The sequence below is a fragment of the Puma concolor genome, chromosome B1 (genome assembly GCF_028749965.1).
Source record: "Puma concolor isolate L17-30 chromosome B1, mPumCon1.1.hap2, whole genome shotgun sequence".
Classification (NCBI taxonomy): domain Eukaryota; kingdom Metazoa; phylum Chordata; class Mammalia; order Carnivora; family Felidae; genus Puma; species Puma concolor.
The window spans coordinates 140412652-140428829 of record NC_141670.1 but is presented as its reverse complement, the minus strand read 5'-3'; the positions used below and the strand labels follow the sequence as shown (position 1 = coordinate 140428829).

Below are 16178 nucleotides of genomic sequence, written 5' to 3'. Positions count from 1 at the left end.
TCAATGCTTCACCTTGTACAAATAAAAGAGACTGAAGGGAAGAAACGATGGAAACAAATAAGGGGAGAAAGAGACTCAAGGAAAGAAAAAAAATGTGAAACATCAGGAGACTCTTGCTAGCTACATGACCTTGAGTAAGTAAAGTATCTTTCCTGAGCTTCAGTTTTCCTATATGTAAAAAACAACACTATTCATACCTGTCTTATAGGACTATAATTAGGATTACTGAGCTAGAGGAACCCTGTGTGTCCCTGCCCCATTCTCCTTGTCTCCCCCTCCTTCCTAGTGTGGAAACAGTCATCTTGAAGTTCACCTTGCCTATTCTTAGCTTCATCTGTGCCTCCTCTCACTTCTCTTCCTCTAATTATACGTTCTCCTTTTCTTCTGCAAATGGGTCTCCCCAACTCAGTAATTCACTTTAAGCCTCTCGGAAGTTTAAAGGAGAAGCCATTCAGCCAAAAGAGCTCGGTAGGAGGCGGCCATGCAGAGAGCCACAGAGGCTCTTGGCTGCCCAGCCTAACTATTGTGGTTGTGCTGGTTGTTTTGGCTTTCAAGATCAGTTTTCCCATCCTGGTTCTGTAACAAACAAGCCATTTGCGGTTGTGCAAGTTATGTACAATATTGAGGTTCCCTGGCCTGTAGCAATTAATTAAAAGGGTTGGACTAAATCAGGATTTCTTAGTGGAAATATTTGACATAGCCTTAATAACCTCTGGATACACCCCCCACCCTGGAAGAGTTTGCCCAGTTTTTCTTTCTTAAGTTGTTTTTTTCCCACCAAAACAAAAAATGTTTACTTTAGATTCTCAAACCTAAAAGGGACACTACAGTAATATTGATGTAATGTTTTACCAAACCACATTCCTGCTCTCCATACTGGTGGATCTCCCAGAGCCCCTTCTAGCTCCCCATATGAGAAGTAATACATGAAGGGACAGCTCCAGAGCTATGTGGCCCAAACTCTGATCCTTTCCTAGCATTTAGCCAGTTATCAAACCTTACAAGAGATCCTGAAGGACTCTGGGCCCCAACTTACTCATATGAAGGTAGCAATCATAGTTTATAAAAGTAACTTCTTCATAGTGTGTGAGATTAATTAAAAGAGATAATATGTGAAATGGGTTTGGAGCAATGTCCCTTAGAGAAGCCTTCCCTAACCCTCACTCCATATCTTTCGTTGTTGTTTCCTCTATAGAATTTACTACTATTTTTTTTTTTAATTTTTTTTTCAACGTTTATTTATTTTTGGGACAGAGAGAGACAGAGCATGAACGGGGGAGGGGCAGAGAGAGAGGGAGACACAGAATCGGAAACAGGCTCCAGGCTCTGAGCCATCAGCCCAGAGCCCGACGCGGGGCTCGAACTCACAGATCGCGAGATCGTGACCTGGCTGAAGTCGGACGCTTAACCGACTGCGCCACCCAGGTGCCCCGAATTTACTACTATTTAACATATTGTATATTTTACTTATTATTGCCTCTCTCCCCTTGCTAGAATATAAGCCCCATAACAGCATGGTTTGTTGTTGTCATTGTAGTTGTTGTTTTCCTGCTGTATTTCCAATGTCTAGAATAATGTCTAACACAATAAGCACTCATAAATATGTGTTGGTTGACTTAATGAATGCCCAGTACATGGTAAGTATTCAATAAATAACCGCTGTTATGATTCTGTATCAATTATTCTCTATCATGAAAAGATTTTTTTTTTCCATTTTCTACTTCCCATAGTTTCTTTCTTGGTCTTTTCACTCCACTGGCTCAATTCTTATCCCTGTAAATGTTGGTAAGCTCAATAATACCAGTCAAATTGATGCAAATAAAGCCCTGCTGAGTAGGATACTCAAATGATAAAAGTAGCACTTATATTAAGCTTTGACTATATGGCAGGCCCTGTGCTAAACATTTTTTTTTCTCTTCCCTTCCTCTTGGATCTCAAGTGCACAAAATTAGAGCAATCATCATGACTAATTCATGTCCAATACTCTTTTTTAAATTTTATTATATTTAATGTATTTATTTTATATCATTAGTCTCCTTTATTTCCCATCTAAAATCCTATTTCCACCATCCCAAAAGCACTGACTCTTTCACGCTGTATTTAGTATGTGTTTTTCAACCCACCTTTCATGAACAATGATGGTATTATTTTATGTGAGTACCACATGAGTGTATTTACCTAAATATACTCTTACTTTTATTTATGTTTCTCAATGTTGTCCCTCCAACATTTGACTTTGCTCATCTATTCATGTTGATACATGTTGATATTTTCACTCCTTTTACGTTGTGTTGAGTATTTCACCATATTTGTGTTACAATTTTTTTACTTACATTATCTTTTATCCTTGCCCAAACTCTGAGAGGTAGGTACTATTTTCTCCATTTCTGAGATGAAGGAATGATACTGAGGAAGGTAAATAACTTACCATGGCCGTACAGCTGAAGAAGCCATAAATTATACCTACATCTCTCTGATTCCAGTGCTCCCATCTTCCTACCCTTTAAAATGGATCTAATTACTGGGGCACCTGGGTGGCTCAGTCGGTTAAGTCCGACTTTGGCTCAGGTCATGATCTTGAGGTCCATGGGTTTGAGCCCCGCGTCAGGCTCTGTGCTAACAGCTCAGAGCCTGGAGCCTGCTTCCAATTCTGTGTCTCCCTCTCTCTCTGCTCCTCCCCTACTCTCTCTCTCTCTTAAAAAATAAACATTAAAAAATTTAAAAAATAAAATGGATTTAATTACTTACTATAAGATTTGTGAAATCCTGTCTAAAAAAATATACCATTAATTTGACCCATTTTACATCTCTAAGATATTGCTGTTAAAACTAGTAGATATATGTATTTAAGCTAGAGGCCAAGTGTTTTCATTGGAAAGCAATGTTTATTATTTGAGACACAAGTTTAATATTATTTGTGGTTTAATATTTTCTTAAAACACTTGAACTTTGTTTTCTTTATTTATTATTTTTATTTTAGAGAGAGGAGGACAGAATGGCGGCAGAGAGAGAGAGAGAGGGAAAGAGAGAGAATCTTAAGCAGACTCCATGTTCAGTGCGGAGCCTGATGCAGGGCTCAATCCCGTGACCCTGGGATCATGACCTGAGCCGAAATCAAGAGTGGGACGCTCAAGCAGCTGAGCCACCCAGGCGCCCCAACACCTGAACTTTAAATGAAAATCTCACAAAGTGAACTGCCTTCAAATATGTAAAATTTGCCATGTGAAAGAAAAATGAGGCTCCATAACGCAAAATAAGACTAAAGAGAGAAAAGAATAAAGGAACAGATCACAGCTTCAGTGTAAGAAAAATATTAAAGATGTCTGAGGTAGAAAAGCAGCCTTTTTCTGCATTGAATCCCTCTTTCTGGATCTTAAAAGGCCTTGTGAAATGGCCGAGTAACTCTCCAAAACACTTGGACATTTTCTCTCATTTCACTTTCTCAATGTCATCTGGAATATGGAGATGAACAGTTTAAGGATAAGGACTTTTAGCCCTCGCTTATACATGTAAGAAAATGAAGGCACTGATCACCCTACTTATCAATAGTCAATCTAGACCACAACCATGGCCTTCTCACTTTCAAAACCAAGGAAGACAAACCCACTAAGTATGATGTACATTGTCTATCTTACATTTTACCAAAAGATTTATAAGAATTTTATAAAGCAAAACATTAAGAATGATCAAATGCAATTTGGAAACCATCACTTAACAGTTCCTAAGCAAGGTATGTTAATATGACCTAAGCAAGGTCTGTTAATACAACATATAATTATCCCACCCCCCACCCCCACCCCTTTTACACAGGATGATGAAATACTATAGTGGTATGGCTAAGTCAAGACAAAAATATTTTGGAGGCATAGGACTCATTTTTGGGGATCCCCTGTCTTTGGACTCTCTCTTCCACGTGGCTGCAATGGTAGGATAAGTTACTGTGCAAGATGTTGGGCAGACAAATTAGATCAGCCTCGCCCCAGACCTCAGAGAAAACCCCTTATTTTCCCCTTCCTTTTCAATGTGATTTTCCTGGACTTCCCTTTCCTCATCATCGGATTGCTGAGAGTGAAAGGGTGAAGGAGGCTGCTTGGCAAGTTTGGTGCCATACCTTGTTCCTACTTCTACCCTGAGAAAAAGGAATTCTGTCTGTGGGCCAACCTAGCTCACTTGGGGACCACACTGGAATTTCATAGTAATGCAAAGTGTATATGTGTTTGGCATTGACCTGTGTACATGCATTTCCCTGGAACCTGGGAGAAGGATGATGAAGGCAAGACAACAAAGATGTAGATATTCAAGATTCCGAGTCCCTCCCTTCCCCGCTCCGTCAACACCTTCACCCCCTGCCATTTAGAAGGGATTTTTGTGATGAAACACATGTTAGGGTCAGTCTTGGAATGGTCATCTCAATAGTAATTCCCAGCATTTATTATAGTTGACAATGTTCTTTCATATCCATTATCTCATTTAGGGAGAACGTTGGGTCTGTGAGGGTCATTCATTTCTGACAGTTGTCATTGCAGAGGCATATATTTTCCTTTCCTGGGATCACTAAAAATATTAACGATAGTCATTCATTCGGCTCTGCTAAGAAGATACTCCAAAGGACAAGGAATTGACTAGAAAAGATAACTCCAGGGAACTCTCTTCCACAGATCCATGTGATCCTGTATCACCATGACTTTTTATCTCCCAGACCTTACTTAAGGTTGTACAAAAGAATGTAACGACCACATGGGAAATGTAGTAGGTTTTCAAAATCCCCTAGGGAGGTGTAAAAAATTACGGTATCTTCATTTATACTAGATAAGAACTGTTGAAAGGCAAAGTTATTATTTTTCCTTTATCAGCATTACTGTTTCACTCATTTGCCAATTCTCATTTACTCATACGAAGTAATTATTTCTAATACCCTCAGGAGGGATATTGGTATTGAGAAGTAATATACCTTGGCCTGATCATAAGGTTATGAGACAATCTCATCATCTCCATTGGTTATATAATATATAGTGACTTATTATTTTCTGCACAAATATTTCATAACCTGCAACGTGCATCATTTTGACAAGATGTAATGCTATTTTGAGTATAAATTCAACTTTGTTTAACATGAATTTATTTAGATAAGTATTAATCTTATAAAATCTTTATAGTGAGTAGTAAATATAAATGTATTTCTCTTTTCTCTTTCTAGTGGTTTTTGTCTGCTTTCTTGTGAATAAGTTGATCTTATAAAGAATTAAGAAAAGGTTTTCTGTTTCAAATTCTTCTACCCTTTAAAGTTAAGCCTGATTATTTTGCTAGAAGATCCCCTCAGTTTTGACTAATTACCAATCTATGTCCTAGAACATTGAATGGGAAAGGAGAATGGAGAAAATTAATAATAGAATAATAAAATTTTAGAACTGGTAGAAATATTAATGACCATCTCTTTTAATCTTTCCCCACCCCAATGCCACCAACCAAGGCATTTATGAAAGGAAATTGAATTCTGGAGAGATTAAATGATCTCTCCAGGACCATCCAACAAGATAATAACAAAGTTATGCAAGTCAAAGAGCCTGGATGATAAGCCCAAAACTTCAAAAACTACACGATTTTACTTCCTAATTATTTCTGCAAAGGTGAAATCTATGGAGCTACTTTGACATTGGAGAAGTACAATTTGTTTTCAAATATTGATGACAAACTTTCTCTGTTAAATTCTCCTTGAGGAAATGATAAAGGGGAATTCTCTAGAAATTGCTCATATTTTTCATTAGAATTCTCTAAATATTGCTATTACCATTTGTCTTATTTAATATTCAAGATAATAAAATAGTAAACTCTTAGTTGCTTTATCTTTAAAGTAACCATGTTGTAAAGTATCAATCAGACTCCATAAAGTATATTCGAGAAATTATGTTGATCAGGATGCCTGGGTGGCCCAGTTGGTTGACCATCTGACTTGGTTTTGGCTCAGTCATGATCTCAGGGTTGTGAAAATAAGCCTTTCATCGGGCTCTGTGTTGAGCATGGAGACTGCTTAAGATTCTCCCTTTCTACCTCTCTTTATTTTTTTTAAATTTTTTTTAACGTTTATTTATTTTTGAGACAGGGAGAGACAGAGCATGAACGGGGGAGGGTCAGAGAGAGGGAGACACAGAATCTGAAACAGGCTTCAGGCTCTGAGCTGTCAGCACAGAGCCTGACGCGGGGCTCGAACTCACAGACCGCGAGATCATGACCTGAGCCGAAGTCGGCCGCCCAACCGACTGAGCCACCCAGGCGCTCCTCTACCTCTCTTTAAAATAAATTAAAAAAAAAAAAAGAAATTATGTTGATCAAAAAAGCTTCTCTAATAAGCAGTTACTGTCATCATTATGAAAACATACACCTAAGGTATTTTCTCTTTCATCTACTAAAAGAATTGATTTTCATAAGACTATATCATTTTTTTTTAAATATTTACAGCATAGTTGTGATTTCTAGATAATTTTGTGAAGTTTAATTTTGTAAAGTATCCAAACATTTATTTTGACAGTTGAATAATATTATTTCCATAGTAAAGCCAGCATTTCCATATATATGTTTAGATACTGTTATAGAAAACATAATGCTAAATAGATTTTCTGCACAAAAACAAAGAGAGCAGATCATATAGTTTAAGTGTGTTTCACTAGTGAATTAGAACAGTTGTCTCTGGAAAGGGGTAGAGAGGGGACTAGGATAGGAGGCAAAGAGGGCTTCAATTTTTTGTATAGTGTTTGATTTCTTTCATAAAGAAAGACGTAAAGCAGCTATGACAAAATGTCCATTATTATCATTTGTGGGTGGTGAGTACACAAGTTTTATAATTTTATTTTATTTTTTAAGTTTTTCAAAAAAACCCCAATTTTTGTAATTAAAGCTGGATATTTTCATATAGCTATACTGCATAACCTTAAACGTCCATATTTAAAGCTTACATTTTAAGGAAATCTATAATGGTAAAGTTACTGTTTTACCTTGTTTTGTGCACTGATTAATCACATTTATAAAGTGTAACTGTCAACCAAAAGTCCAGAGAGTTTCATTTGGTCTCACTATACAAAAGTATAAGTTGTGAAAAAATTGGTAAATAATGTTATACATATCACACGGTTGATATTGCTTTCTGATGTAATTGCATGTATCCCCTCTCATACGGTGATGCATATTGTGAGTAAACACACAAAAGAGCTTTGATTCTTGACTGAAGCCTGCTTTAAAGTCGAATCTCCTGAAGACTAACACCACTAGCATATGATTAACGTTTCCAGGGTCTGGAATTAACTAGTGATAATTTTAGAATCTACAATTATTCACATAATTGTCTCCAATTAGCTGTCTCTGAAGAGTGGTCAAGAAATAAAGGGAAGTGGAGGTTGAATGTATTGACAGGTCTCCCTATTTGTGGATTGGTCCATTTACTTCAGGTCTATTGAGAGAGTCAAAGTATGTGTTTGGAGATGTGTTTGGACGAGTCAATGGGGTGGAAGGACACTGTTGTTACTTATATATGTGGAGTTTGGGAAGAGTTGGAAAAGAAGAGGAATTCTCTGGTCCAGACTATTGCTCAACAATTTAAAAGAGATTATCTCCTAAGAAAAAGCTTGTAAGGAAATAGGCCTGAGAAAGACAAGGCCTTCTCTATGGAGGTATGAACCTCACACCTCTCATAGCATGAAATGTATAACAGAGGGTCAAATAAAATATCTCAGTCTGGATAAAGTTTCCCCAGATAAATAAAACATTTGTCTTGTTTTGTTTTGTTGTGATTTTTTAAAGATTTCATAAACTCCTTTTGAAATGTCCTTCCTTCCTAAGTTAAAAGTTAAACACCAGCTATTACAAAAGGCAGTCATGAATCCAAACTTTCTAACTTCCAAAATACTAACATTAGGGCACCTGGGTGGCTCAGTTGGTTAAGTGTCAGACTTAGGCTCAGGTGATGATCTTGTGATTTGTGGGTTTGAGCCCCACATCAGGCTCTGTGCTGACAGCTCAGAGCCTGGACCCTACTTCAGATTCTGTGTCTTCCTCTCTCTCTGCCCCTCCTCTGCTTGCACTCTCTCTCTCTCTCTCTCTCTCAAAAATAAACATTAAAAAATTTTTTTAAATGCTAACATTAAGTTGTATTCTTTTCCCAAAATAGTTGAACCAGGACAGAATGTTTTTAAAATATCTCTAAATAGATGCGATTTGGGTTAGTCCTGCCCTTGGTCTTGCATTAAGGCTAATGGCAGACATATTATCATTTTTTGATTCACAACACAAAACAAAATAAAAATGAATGTGAATTTTGATCTATGTCTTTCCCTTGGTAAGGAGAAACCCATATATAATGCCAAAGCCAATCCTTTAATGTATATCTCAATGACATAAGCTCCAGGAAATTCTCACCTGACAAGTAAGTTGTTTATTAGTCCCTGAAAATTTTTACAGAAGTTTTTAGATTTTCCTTTTTCCTTCCTTTTCCTCATCTTCCTTCCTTCCCCTTCTTTCTTTCTTTCTTTCTTTCTTTCTTTCTTTCTTTCTTTCTTCAAACCACATAGTGCTGAAAATTATTCATTCCAAATCTCAGAGTAATCAACCCATGCTTCAAGGAAGAGGGAATATTTGAACCTGTTAAACAGGAATTCTTTTGAGGAGAAACAACCAGTATATTGAAAAAAGTCATTTGCCAAAAGGGCTAGCAGAAGCTGTTCCAGAGCACATAAAATGAGGAAAGAAATGCAAAACAAGACAGCTAGTTGAAAGCAAACAGTGGAAGGGACACATTTTCTCACCTAGAGAGCAAGAGCAGTGACCAATATTTCAAAAGGACTCTCGTTAGCATGGGAACAAAGAAAAAGAATCCTATAAGCTTGGCTCTCCGCTAAAGAACTTAACACTCAGATTCAGAGTTTCTTCACCTGTAAAATGAGGGAATTGGATGAGATGATTTCAGAGGTGTTTTCTAGCTGTCAAATGTTCCTTCATATTAAGTTTTTAATTATTGGTTTTTAGGCTAGTTCCATCTAGATAGCAGCTAGCCAAGAGGCTTGAAGAGGATCAGAAGTGAGTGAAAGACTTGACCCAACCCCACTAACATTATGATTATGGGCATATCCTTTCCCTGGAGTTCAATGTGCACATTATTATAGTGATTATGACATTTGAGAGTCCCTGGGAAGCTTCTTTCACTTTTCCCTAAGCCGTGGCCACACTGGAGGCAGTGGCTACAAGTAATCGCATCATAGCATAGTGACACCTCTGCTCTGGGTCTGGTTTAATGAGACCTGACATTCAACTTCAATAATGGAAGGTCTGGGGCTAATTTCTTATCCAACATATATGCATTGCATGTAGGGTGACCAACCATGCCCATTTTCTTGGGATTGTGCTGGTTTTAGCACTGAAAACCGTAAGTCTTGGGCAGATCTTCAGTTCCAGGCAAATTGGAATGGTTGGTTGCCCTAATTTCACAGATATTTACTGAGAAACTTCCACAGTCCAGATCCTGTAAGAGGCATTGGGAACCCAACGAGAGCAAAACAGACAAGGTTCCTTCTATCATGGCGCTCCTTCCAGGTGGGCAAGACACGCTTAAAACAGGGAAATAACCAATCATCACAGACAGTGATCATTCCTAAGATGGAGAACAGCTATGGGGCCTTCTCAGAGCGGGGGTCAAGGAAGGCTTCTCTTGAAGTAAGACCTGAAGGACAAGGAGTCAGTCATGAATATTGCCAGTATAGGTGTTAATTCTAGGTCGTTTCTAACAATGAAGAGGCCCCTCAAAGAAACCTTAGGATCATATTATCACTCTCTAACATTATCTTATTTATCCATTTATGTAATTACTATTAGAATTAAATTTGGAATAAAAATTTTACTAGAATAATTAGGATTAAAAAGTACGTGTGATCAAAGACCTTATCTATAATACCAATGCCCACAGCAATAGTTGGTATATAGTAAGTGTTCGATATCTATTGAATAAATAAATAAGTGAAAAGATTGCTACCTTTTGATCTACTATGTAGTTCACCAAACCCACTTTCCCTAAAATATTCCTCTTTTATCAAACCAACCTGTCCATAAAGTAGGTGGAGTTATAGATCCTATGGGACATGGAACAGTCCAGGGCTATTCTGAGCCAGTGTGTGCCTGCTGGCTCCAAGAGAGATTTTGGAAGGAATTTCCTTTGCTCTGTGCCCATGTATTAGACTCATAAGATGTCAGATGCTCAGCTACCTAAGTCAAGGACAGATAGAGCTCATTTTGAAGTGTTCAGCTTCATGATGACCTGCTTCTATCAGTGTTGTGGTGTTGCTAATTAAAAGAAGGCAGAGGTCTGATAAACTCACGGCCTTAATAAACGAATCATAATGACTATTATGCTGATGATTTAATACTAATAAGCACATATTTGTGAATATGAGTTGCATTGTCCTGTTGCAGGTTTTAGAGATTCAAAGCCATGGTCCCTGATGCCAAATTGATAGTTAATGATTGCAGGATCCAGCCCTGGCAACCATGTTGAGTATCAGGAGTTTTTCTGTATAACCATGAGTCATTTAATTCTAACTAAATTTTTAAAAAGGTAGAGGGATGGGTGGTGACCACCATTTATTAAGGATTGGCTGTATGTCAGCAATTGTGCTAAGTGCTTTCTGTATATATTTATTCTGGATAAAAATCCTACAAAGCGCTTAATATTATCTCCATCTTCACAGAAGAGGAACTAAAACCAAGGGGCGTTTTTAAAAACTGCCTAAGAACAAACATCTAACAAATGACAGATCCAAGATTTGGACCCAGGTGGGCCTAACTATGGTCTAACTAAGGAGGATCCAGTCCATAGAGCGGACACATAAACATTAGATGGATATGCATTGCAATAACTCTTGTAATTGAAGAAAGTTCAAAGCTTGTGTGCTTTTCGTTACCACATAAGTGGTTACAGCACAGTTTGGAGGTGCCACAATGCTGCCTAATAATCAAGATCACCCACAACGGAAACAGGAAGAACTTGGTTCAAATTCTGGCTCAGTGTGAACTTAAGTTGTTTCCTTATTACAAGCTTCAGCTTTCTCATTTGTAAAATTAAAATAATAATGCCTGTTTTAAAATGAATTAATATGCATATAAAGTCATTAGTATGATATCTGGCACATACAATCAATGGTAGTTAATTAAATTATCATCACTATGCAGCAGCCTGTCTCATCTTTAATACTTCACTTTCTTTCAAACGCCTTAAAAAAGTGTGACGATGGGGCATCTGGGTGGCTCTGTAGGTTGAACGACCGAATCTCTTGATTTCGGCTCAGGTCATGATCTCACAGTTCATGGGCTCCAGTCCTGCATCAGGCTCTGCACCGATAGCGTGGAGCCTGCTTGGGATTCTCTCTCTCTCCCTCTCTCTCTCTCTCAAAATGAATAAATAAAAAAAATTTTCTTGGAAAAAAAATGTGACTATATTTGCTTATCTATATGTGTTGTTGAAAAACCACATGAAAGCTGCTGATACCCTTAAATTTAAATGCTTAAATACTTTAGCATACATCTCCTGAAAATAAGGACATTCTTGTATGTAGATAATATATCTAAGCACCTATGAAAAATCAACAATATTAACTAATATCATTTATTTTCTAGTATATATTTAAATATTTAAGTTTCCTAAATTGTCCCCAAAACTTATTCCCAAAGATTTTTTGAACGAGAATGTAATCAAGGTGTTATGTTTGGTGGTTGTTTCGTTATTATCTATTAATCTGTATCAGTCCCCATCTCACTCCAAACCTCTCTGTTTTTCTCAACATTGATTTTTTTTTTAAAGAAACCAGGCCATTAGTCTTGGAGAAAGTACCACAATCTGGGTTTGTCTGATATTTTTCCTGGAGGTGTCATTTAACCTGTTCTCTAAGTTATCTCTAAGTTGGAATGCCGGTCTTAAGGCTTTATTGCTTATAAGTTAAACATTGTACCAAGAACGCTTCAAAGTCGCTGCTATGCAGCTCACGTTACATCATATCAAAATTTCCATGACCACTTCCTCCTCAAAATACTTTGTGGTTTCGCAGCCATCTCTGGGGTATAGCTCACCAGTGATTTTCCACTCCAGCTTCACTTAGCGTCATCTGGGGAGTTTTGAAAAATATTTGTTCCCAACTCGCACCCCTGAAGTTTCTTGTCATGGGCCCAGACACTGGACTGTTGTGAAGCTTCCCCAAGTGAATCTCACTGTAATCAGGATACAGAGGGACTGGTTTAGAACACAAGCTCTGAGAAGGGCATGCCCTTCTTGTTTACGAATACACATCCTCAGGGTCCGGTAGAAAGCCTGGCTCATAACTGCAGCTCAATAATACACGCTGAATCAATCAATTCATTAATATTCAGTGTATAGGCAGTCTCATTCTCCTTTCACACTCTAGCTTTCCCTTTTCTTCTAATTAATGTCTTGGGAAGTCAATAGGCTAATTTTATAGCATGTTCAGCAAACTCAGAACATGCCACGATTTTTCAAATTTCTGAAAATAATATATCAATGGAAAAATAATTGTTTTCAAATATCTAAGAGAGGAAAAAAAGAGCAATCATTTAGCTGTAGTGTTAGATTGATTCTGTTGCAGACAGATTCTGTTCCCTTTTTTTTTTTTTTCTTTTCACATTATCAGTTCTTCCAGTTCTTCTCATAAGGACTGGTGAAATGATTCTGAAATTACTCACGAAGGAAGAAAGACTAGGAGTTTGTCTCAGTTGTAATTGTGTCTTTGAAATATAATGAGAAAAGTTCAACCATATGGGGGGATGCAGGGGAAAGATAAGGACTTTGGGTATAGTTATATTTCTATTTGTTCCAATTCAACTTTGGCCAAATCTTAAAAATGATAAAAAGATGCATGATTCGTTAGGGTTTGCCAAAACTAATCATCTGTAGCTTTAAATACAAGGGAGATAAGAATGGCCACTTTCTCCTCAAAGAGAAGCCTACCCCATAGTAAACTTTAGAGATGGTAAATATATGCTTATTTATTGTACTTGCACTAAATGAAAACCATCAACAACCAAGAGGAAATCAGCAAATGATCAAGCATGCGAGTTTGTATCTGCAAAGGCTTTTACACAAAGGAAAAATGCTCAATCCGACTCATATTAACAAAAATGTAAATTAAAACTATAGCAAAATATCTTCTTCTTTGACTCATCAGATTAGCAAAAATCCACTGTTGTGGAGGATTACAAATGCACATGCCTTTGGATCCACCAATAGCAGCTAAGGAAAATTGTCCTAAAGATACGCTCCTTTCGTTATGTGAAATAACGCATGAACAAAGCTATTCATTTCCTCAAGGAAAAGATCAGAAGTAACTAACTGTCCACCACTAGAGAACTGGATAAGTAAGTTCTGATACATTCACAGAATCAAACAGTTTGCAAGGATAATAGGAAAGAATAAGGAAACGATGTACTGATATGCACGGCTCATAGACTTAGTGGAAGAAGGTGCAGGTTATTATGCAGTGTATGCCATAACGTATATAAAAGGGTAAAACAAGAAGGCACGTATATTTGTACTGTATTATTTCGTACGTGAAAAAGATCTTTAAGCAGATAAACAAGGAACTGATAAGTGGTTAGCTATTTGGGGAGGAGATGGGAAGTAGGTAGGCGGTATACAGCAAGAGGGACAGACAGGAAGGACACTTCTCACACGACAGACACCTTTTCCCATTTTATCAATGTTTAAACTGTGCGAATACACATGTTTAAAAATGCGAATGTTCCTTAAAGGCCTTGTCAAAAGTCCTAGGAAAACGTAGATTTTTTGAAAAATACAAACTAACCCAGACATTCTTATTCTCTTATTTTTGTTGCACAGCTTTGGAGTAAATTCTGTTATGTCTCAATTTCACTAAAAATGAAACTGAAACTCTGTGCACTTCTCATACCTCCAGACCTAAAACATGGATTCAGAAGGAAACTTAGCAAACTAATTTCCAACTTGGATTTTTGTTGTCCTACAGAATTTCAAAATTTTAGAATACCAGAAAACATGAATAATTTAGAATCTAAAGAGACCCTTGTTGAAAGACATCCATCCCAAGGCTAGTGCTTACATTAAATTGAAGTAATGATGTCAAAGTAAAATTAATCTCTTTCTCTCATGAAGCTCTTCATGGAATCCGTAAGAGATGGGACGACCTCACACAATGAATTCCACCCAAGAAAAAGGGATTCTTTCTTCGCAGACTAATCAATAAAATGAAAAGGAATTGCGGTTTACTCATCAGCATCTATTGCTTTAGTTATCAGTTACCTTTGCCTGTGTAGGTAACTGTAGGTGACGGTTGCTGCATTGCCAGCACTTTGCCCAATGACATGCATCCCCGGAAAGTCTGACAGGCCACAGTAAAATATGTCTGGATTCTAGGCTCTCTGTGATGTTGCCGTGTCATATATCCTCTCTCTTTCTTAACTCAATTTCCTTATCTGGAAACAGAGTGACAGCCCAACTGGAATCCCTCACAATTTTGATACGGTTACCAAATAACACAATAGATATGAAAGGCTTTGAAAAGGGTAATCTGAAAACAGTACCACTGTGGCTGCCATTATGACACAGATATGAACAGATAGGACACAGGAAGGAAGACACGATTCCAAAATATACATCGTGGAGAATTAGTCTCATTTTTACAGATGCCTGAAAGGAAACCCAGAGAAAGGTTAAATAGCTTGCTCAAAATCAAGGAGCCACTCGGAAGCAGAACTGGAGACAAATTCCCACTCAGGTGTTTTGATTGAATGTCTCACTCTTCTACTACTCTGCTTCTATCACTTTGAGCCTTGGCAGGACCTAGAAAATGTGAAGATGGCAAGGTCCACTTGATGGCCCTGGCCATAGGAAGGGTCATCTGAAAAACTGATCAGAGGAGGCACAAAAGGACAGCAGAGTATTGGTTAAATTCTGGTTGAGTAGCTATAAAAAGGAAAATAAGGCAGGAGGCAACAGAAAACCAACTTTCACTAAGCATTTCCGACTTATCAGGTTCTTTAGAACTTTATCTCATCTAACCATTGCAGCAATCTGAAGTCATCTCTGTCTTCTAGTTGAGGAAAGAAGACAAAAACTAGTTAAGGACTTCCCAGAGACCAGACAGCCAAGAAGGGGCAGGCTGTGATGAAATATGGGACGGAGGGCCTCTGGGTCAGGCCCCTGATCACTCTGCCTCATTCCACACTACGGATAAAGATTGTGCAGCATGTGGGCCCAATGGAAGGATACTAGATATTTTTTTAAAAAATATTTGTAATTGGGGCACCTGGGTGGCTCAGTGGGTTGGGTGGCCAACTTCGGCTCAGGTCATGATCTCTCAGTTCATGAGTTCAAGCCTCACATCGGACTCTGTGCTGACAGTTCAGAGCCTGGAGCCTGCTTTGGATTCTGTGTCACCCTCTCTCTCTGCCTACCCACCCCCCAACTCGTGCTCTGTCTCTCTCTCAAAAATGAATTAAATGTTAAAAAAAATTTTTTTTTTTTAAAGGAAAAATCTCAAGATGGACTCATGTTGGGTGTTTTCCGTTTGACAGTGAAAAACCTGGGGCTACATCTTTGAGATTAAATCTCTAGGATCCTCCTTTAGGAAGGACAAGAACAGGGGGTTTGAGTCAATGAATAAATACTATCACATAGGACTCTTTGAATGAGTTTTTTTTTTTTTTTCCTGTGCTAAATTCCTGAATGGTAATAATATCTGACACATATACAAAACTTTCTAAATACCAGGTACTCATCTGAGGAGTTATACATTTATTTAAGATTCATAATTATATAAGGTGAGTTCATTATTATTTCTATTGCAAATGAGAAAACCAACACTCAGAGAGGTCAAGTAATTTGTCCAAGATGAAACAGCCTAAAAAATCCACTGCTGGTGTCAGGGATTAAACCCAGGCAGTTCAGCTAGCAGGACTTAATGTTGCACTTTATATAGAACTTTGCATATTCTGTCACCTAGGATTTCATTAAAACAGCAGCCTAGCTGCCTACACTAAACCTCTTGAATTCTGGAATTGGACAGATAAGAACTCATTTACTCACTAAGCAAGTCCTTCCAATATTCATTCACTCAATATGTATTATAATCCTACTGTGTATCAGGCTCAGTAACAGCAAA

General features: G+C 37.7%; 1 protein-coding gene across 5 annotated transcripts in view; it reads right to left on the bottom strand.

The window, feature by feature from the left end:
• RASGEF1B (RasGEF domain family member 1B) overlaps window positions 1-16178 on the bottom strand; it is a 612828-nt gene that overhangs the window by 39431 nt on the left and 557219 nt on the right. The gene's annotated exons all lie outside the window — the stretch shown is intronic.